Genomic DNA, 6,378 nt, shown 5'->3' on the forward strand with positions numbered 1-6,378 from the left:
CTTGGCCTCGGAAGCAGGCTGCTTTTGAAACCAGAAATCCCCTTTATTGGTACCAGGAAACGAACCCATGGAACTAGGCCTTCTTATTCTCTTGATTCACCCGAAGCACTGCCTTAGAGAACAGCCATGCTCTATGAATGCACAGCCAGCTGCACTTTCTTGTAGGCTTCAAACAAGCGCCCATATCGCTGAGTCTGTCCTCCCTAGCTTCATAAGTAACGCTTGGGCACAGGTCCTGAGTAGAGCAAAAGACGTGCTGCACTTAGCTGCACAGTGTGACCTTTTCTGGTTTTACTTCGAGAAACTGTGTTTTAAGAGCACATTTTCAGGTGTCTCTGAGATCTGAAGAAGTGTGGACGATGTTTTCTTCACCAAATCTAGGGACCAGCCTGCCTGCGGAGAGCTTTAGCGAGTCCCGTTTCCTCCAGCTCTGCGAAGAAGCGTTCGTGCTGTGTAAGCGAGATTGGCTTTTACAAAGCCAGCCAAGAGACTGGTGACAGAGGAGGCCTCCTAGGGGTCCTGCTGGTCTGCTGCAGAGGAAGAGTGGACAGATTCCAGTTTTGATCCCTTGCAAGTTAGTTCTGCCACGGTTCGCTACAGAGCACTGCTGTAATTTGGCTCCTGATTCCTAAAGGGCATCGTTCCACACGCAGGACCTTCAGCTTCCTGCAGAGACAGTCCGTGCTCTTTGGAGAGGCCTCTAGAATCTGCTGTCTCCTGCTGGGGTTTTGAGATGTCTTGTTTGTTGATCTGAGCTCCTAAACAAAGTCTCACTCCTTTCAGTCTGCTTTAACTGTAATAGGACTACAAAACTGTAAGCTGTATATTTTATATATATATTATATATATGTATGTACTGTATGTATAAGAAGGGCCTAGTTGGGTCTTATGATCTTAAGGGTGTGTTTTTCTGTTATGTTTTTTAATGGCTATGGCAGGGGAAGGGCGCTTAATAAGATTTGACTTGTTTGTTAAAATGCCTCTTGTGGACAATTTTTAGTGTATGAAAGCTGAACAGCAATCTTCAAAGCATTTTGTGCTCTGGAAGGGACTCACCTGTCGTCTTTTCATTTGTCAGTGTTTAATAACTTTGCCAAAATAGGTGATTGGTTTTGTTCTATGTTCTCAAAGAGGAATCTCCTACAGTGGCCCCTATAGTAGTGGCTGTAATTTGGGAAAACCAAAACAAGGGAGGATTTTTATCTTGGGACACACCTGGAAAACGCTGATGTAAAAACCAAGTGAAGTCAGGTCTGTTTCCTTCTCCCTTTCCCTCCCCGCTGCCTGTTAAAGGAATGGCAGAAAACGGTAAACACTAATCCCAGAATCTTTCCTGTATTTCTAGTGAAACTAGTATTGACTTCCAAGTGTTCTCTAGGTGGGTGTGAGGAAAGTCCCGTAGCTTTCATCAAAACTGGATTACACTCCTGTTCCCTAAATTCAGTATTTTTTTGAAGAATTGCTCTGTTTTTTTCCAATCAGTGTGTGTAAGCTTTTGCCAAATGTTAAGTGGGCTGCAGGCAGCGAGGGGGCGAGCAGCGGTCCAGGGGAGCCCTCCGCTCCTGGGTGCGCCTCCCATATCTGTGAAAGCCCCATGTGGGAGCTGGGGGGGGAGGGAGGGGGTCGCATCGCTCCAGGGTTTGCTGTCCCTTCTCCATTATGAAATTGCAGTCCCTTGTTTTGGGTTACCCCTTTCTTTATCATGGAAATGTTGCAACTAATCAACTTAAGTGGCAATATGATGATAAGCTTGTTTGAGTTGGGTCATGTTGACCCGATTCCCATTAATTTTGTCTTTGTACCATCTTTCATGTGTCTCGTGTGTGTGTGTGTGTGTATATATATATATAAATATATATATATATATAAAAAAAAAAAGTCAAGCTCATGGCCAGGTGCAAACCCTGTCACGACAGTGATCTCAGCTGTTTTCTTTCTTGATGGACAATGCCAAGCCTGGATAGAAACCCTGTGCGCAAATGTACACCCTGAGAAGGTGGAGGCCAGTGGGAGGAGGAGGAGCTGCCGTGCTGTCTCGGTTGGCAGTGGGATGCGTCGCCGTGGAGGACGGCAGCCGTAGGCCACGAGTGTCACAGACTGTCCCGTGCACTGTTAGGCCTAGTGCGTACGTGTGAACTGCTCCTGGTCTCTGTTAGGTCTGTGGTGTGGAGGAGATAAGCCTTGTGTGGGTCACTATGGCCCCAAACTTGGCTCCCTGGGTGTGCGGAGCCTCCTGCGCGCTGCCCCCAGTGCAGGGTGGGGTTGGTGACGTTGTCCTGTCCCCGAAGCGGTAGGAGCAGCGGTGGTAGCCAGAATGAGATCTCCCGAGGTCTTTTGCCTCCTCTTTCCACCCGGATAACCTACTCCCATTGCATCCGTGTCACCCATCCTGGCAGCGTTTCTCCTGGCACTGTCAGTAGCCCCCAGAGTTACCCCATGAGGGATGGGAGGTGCCACCTCCCTTCTGTCCCCTTCTCACGATAAGATCCGAGTGGTCACGCTGCTCCCAGCCGGTCCAAGAACACGCGTGGGAGGGTGTTCCTGAACGTGGCTGGAAGCGCCTGGGGCTCCGGCCCGCGGCTGTGGCATCGTCCTGTCCTGGAACCGACTTTATTCGTGAAGTCTAATGAGCATTGATAGGAATTTTGTTTGGTTTTTATAAGAAGTATTTTACACATGGATTTTTTTAGACTGTTTATAATCTCCTTGAAAACCTGAGATAGGATTGTTCCCCCCAGCAATAGCTCTTTTCCATTGTGTGCACATGCTGATTTGTTACTAAAAGGTTTCTTGCAAGTACTTAGTTGTTCTACGGAGTTGTTGTTTTTTGGGGTATGTGGTAGCGGCGGGGACCGCAGGAGGAATGACTCTGCAAAGAAAAGGATGGTCACATTTGGGCCTCGTCTTTGTGTCCCCTTCTAGTTCCAGATGAACGAGTTCCCTGTGTAGATTCCCTATAGGCTGGCTGAATGCTGTTCCCAACATGCCGTGTACAGGTATTTGTGGATAAAGTGTTTGTTCTTGTGTCACTCTTGAGAGCATGGATGGATTATTGTACTCTAGGAAGGAGGTGGCAGTGCTGCTCTCAGCATTGCTTCAGGTCTTCGAGGATGTGTAGTAGCTTGCGTTGTTAAAAAAAAAAAAAAAAAAAAGGAAAAAAAAAAATAATAATAATGATACCCAAAATCGACTTCTAGCCATAATGGTTTTTCCAAGGAAAACGGACAGAACTCTGTTACTTTTCAGTGTCCTTCGTCTTGTTACTGAAGGCGTGAACAAGTGCTGGTCGGTCTGAAGGCTTTCGGAGTTGCTTTGAATTGAATCGTGTTGGAGGTGAGATCAGGACACGGCTTTTCCTTTGTCCTTGGCCTTTGTATTAAGGGGCAAAAGAAGGGGCAGGAGTATTTTCCTGGTGTCTTGGTCTGCGTATGTATTAAGCCTTGAGGCTTTGATTACTGACATTTACTATTAAAAAAAAAAAAAGAAAAAAAAAGAAAAAAAAAATGAAAAAAAGAAAGGCTAGTAAGGCTGGCGGGATCCCTGGATCCCAGTCCAGCAGCTGAGGAGTATTGGACACATAGGTAACGAGACTGGCTGTGCTGTGGTCAGCCCCAATACATGGAAGTGCAATGATTTTGCCACCAGTTCTTCTCTTGCCGTGTGCGGTGGTAGCATCGGAACTAGCGAAGCGATTGACGCAACAATCCAGAAGCAGTTTTTATTTTTGTCGGATCTTGAAGGTATTTGATGGTGAGAGAGGTTTAAAATTCCCGGAGGGAGCTTTTTGCCCCGTCACGTTCTCCTCAAGCGGGGGGCCCCGAGTCGCTTTGGTTCCGCAGGTTTCACGATGGCGAAGGCACTGGAGCCGCGCTCGCCCGGAGCTTCTCTCTGCTCGCCCAGGTGCCCGGCACTCACTAGTACTTCTGAAAACGAGGAAAATCCATCGGTATTGCTTTCCTGGGGGCGTGAAATAGCCATCAAAAACTGACAAGATGAGTTTGCACTCCTAAAGGAAAAAAAAAAAAATAAATAAAAATGTAAGTACTTCAACTTCTAGATAATTTTTAATTGTATTTCTGCCTAGAGCCGAGGTATTAAATACCTTGTCACTTGAGGATTTTAAAAGTTGTGTTGGGAAATGAATTCTTCACTCGGCTGTAAGAAATTCAGCTGGCCCAAGACTAACTTCAAGATTAAAAAAAATAAATAAAAAAAAAATAAAAAAACTCATGTTTGTAATACGTTACAGGATTGTTTGTCCTGAATTTTAAACTTTTTGTTAAATTTGTGGAACTATGGAGGAATTTTCTAGAAAAAGTGAAATAAAGTAAGATGGAAAAGTAAAACTTCAAGCGTGGTTTTTTTTTTTTGGTTTGTTGTGTTGCTTCTCCATGGGCAGCAACGAGGTTTTCCAGAAGTGCCCTGTCGTTGGAACTGTTTTCCGTGTGAAATCCAGAAGCCGGTGGCGCAGTCGGCTGCTGGGCAGCTCAGGAGATGAAAAGCAAAGGAAAAGGAAACCTGTTTTAAGCGCAGTCGGTCGGGGGTAAGACTCTGATGTTTATTAATTACATGGGTGTTTTAATTTGGTTGCTTCAGTCCCGTGGCTGCTGCAGCGCGGCGTTTGGGTTCTTCAATGTATGTTTTGGATCCTCTTCAATAATATTCCTCAATGACCTGGATGAAGGGATGGAATGTACCATCCTATTGGCATCCCATCCATTCTTATTGGAGCACAAGTCTTGTGAGGAGCGGCTGAGGGAGCTGGGGGTGTTCAGCCTGGAGAAAAGGAGGCTGAGGGGAGACCTTCTTGCTCTCTCCAACTCCCTGAAAGGAGGGTGCAGCCAGGGGGTTCGGTGTCTTCTCCCAAGGAACAGGTGATGGGACAAGAGGAAACGGCCTCAAGTTGCACCAGGGGAGGTTCAGATTGGATATTGGGAAAAATTTTTACCCAGAAAGGGTTATTAAGCCCTGGAATGGGCTGCCCAGGGCAGTGGTGGAGTCCCCATCCCTGGAGGGATTTAAAAGCCAGGTTGACATGGTGCTGAGAGACATGGGTTAGTGATGGGTTTTATCAGAGTTAGGTTGATGGTTGGACTAGATGATCTTAAAGGTCCCTTCCAACCCAGACAATTCCATGATTCTACCCTCATCAGTTTGCTGGTGACACAAAGCTGGGAGGGGTGGCTGACACACCAGAGGCTGTGCCACCATCCAGTGTGACCTGGACAGGCTGGAGAGTTGGGCAGAGAGGAACCTGCTGAAATTCAACAAGGGCAAGTGCAGGGTGCTGCACCTGGGGAGGAATAACCCCCTGCACCAGGACAGGTTGGGGGTGACCTGCTGGAGAGCAGCTCTGAGGAAAAAGACCCAGGAGTCCTGGTGGACAACAGGATGGCCATGAGCCAGCAATGGGCCCTTGTGGCCAAGAAGGCCAATGGCATCTTGGGGTGCATCAAGAAGAGCGTGGCCAGCAGGTGGAGGGAGGTCATCCTGCCCCTCTGCTCTGCCCTGGGGAGGCCCCATCTGGAGCACTGGGTCCAGTTCCGGGCTCCCCAGTTCAAGAAGGACAGGGAACTGCTGGAAGAGGGTACAGCAGAGGACTACAAAGATGGTGAGACTAGAACATCTCTCTGCTGAGGAGAGGCTGAGGGACTTGGGTCTGTTTAGTCTGTAGAAGACTGAGGGGGGATCTGATCAACGCCTATAAATACTTAAAGGGCGGGTGTCAGGAGGATGGGGCCAGTCTTTTTCCAGTGGTGCCCAGGGACAGGACAAGAGGGAACGGGCACAAACTGGAACATGGGAAGTTCCACCTAAACATGAGGAGGAAGTTCTTTCCTGGGAGGGTGTCAGAGCCCTGGAAGAGGCTGCCCAGAGAGGTGGTGGAGTCTCCTTCTCTGGAGACATTCCAAACCCGCCTGGACACGTTCCTGTGGGACCTGCTCTGGGTGACCCTGCTGTGGCAGGGGGTTGGAGGAGATGATCTCCAGAGGTCCCTTCCGATCCCGTATCATTCTGTGATTCTCTGCAGGAGCAGTGAGCGCTGGGTGGAATGAGCAGGGCGAGACACAGGGTCCCTCCCTGTGCCCTCTCCGCTCCCATGGGCTTTGAAGGGGTTTTCCACCGCTCCCAGAGCGTGGTGGAGCTTGGCACCAACCCGGCAGCTCTGGCCCCAGCGTTTCTCCGCTGTGGGCAAAGGTTTAGGCCAGGAGCTTCCTTCCCCTTCCACGTGCTGCGGTGTTTTGGCCCCGGCGCTGCTGTGGGGAGCTCCTGGAGCATTTTCAGCCTTGATCGTGATCAAGGGCTCAGCTCTGGCTGCAGGTTTTCCCTCCATTAAGGCAACTGAACCTTTTTTGGGCAGAGTTGAGTTGTTATTGT

The sequence above is a fragment of the Numenius arquata genome, chromosome 25 (assembly GCF_964106895.1).
Source record: "Numenius arquata chromosome 25, bNumArq3.hap1.1, whole genome shotgun sequence".
Classification (NCBI taxonomy): domain Eukaryota; kingdom Metazoa; phylum Chordata; class Aves; order Charadriiformes; family Scolopacidae; genus Numenius; species Numenius arquata.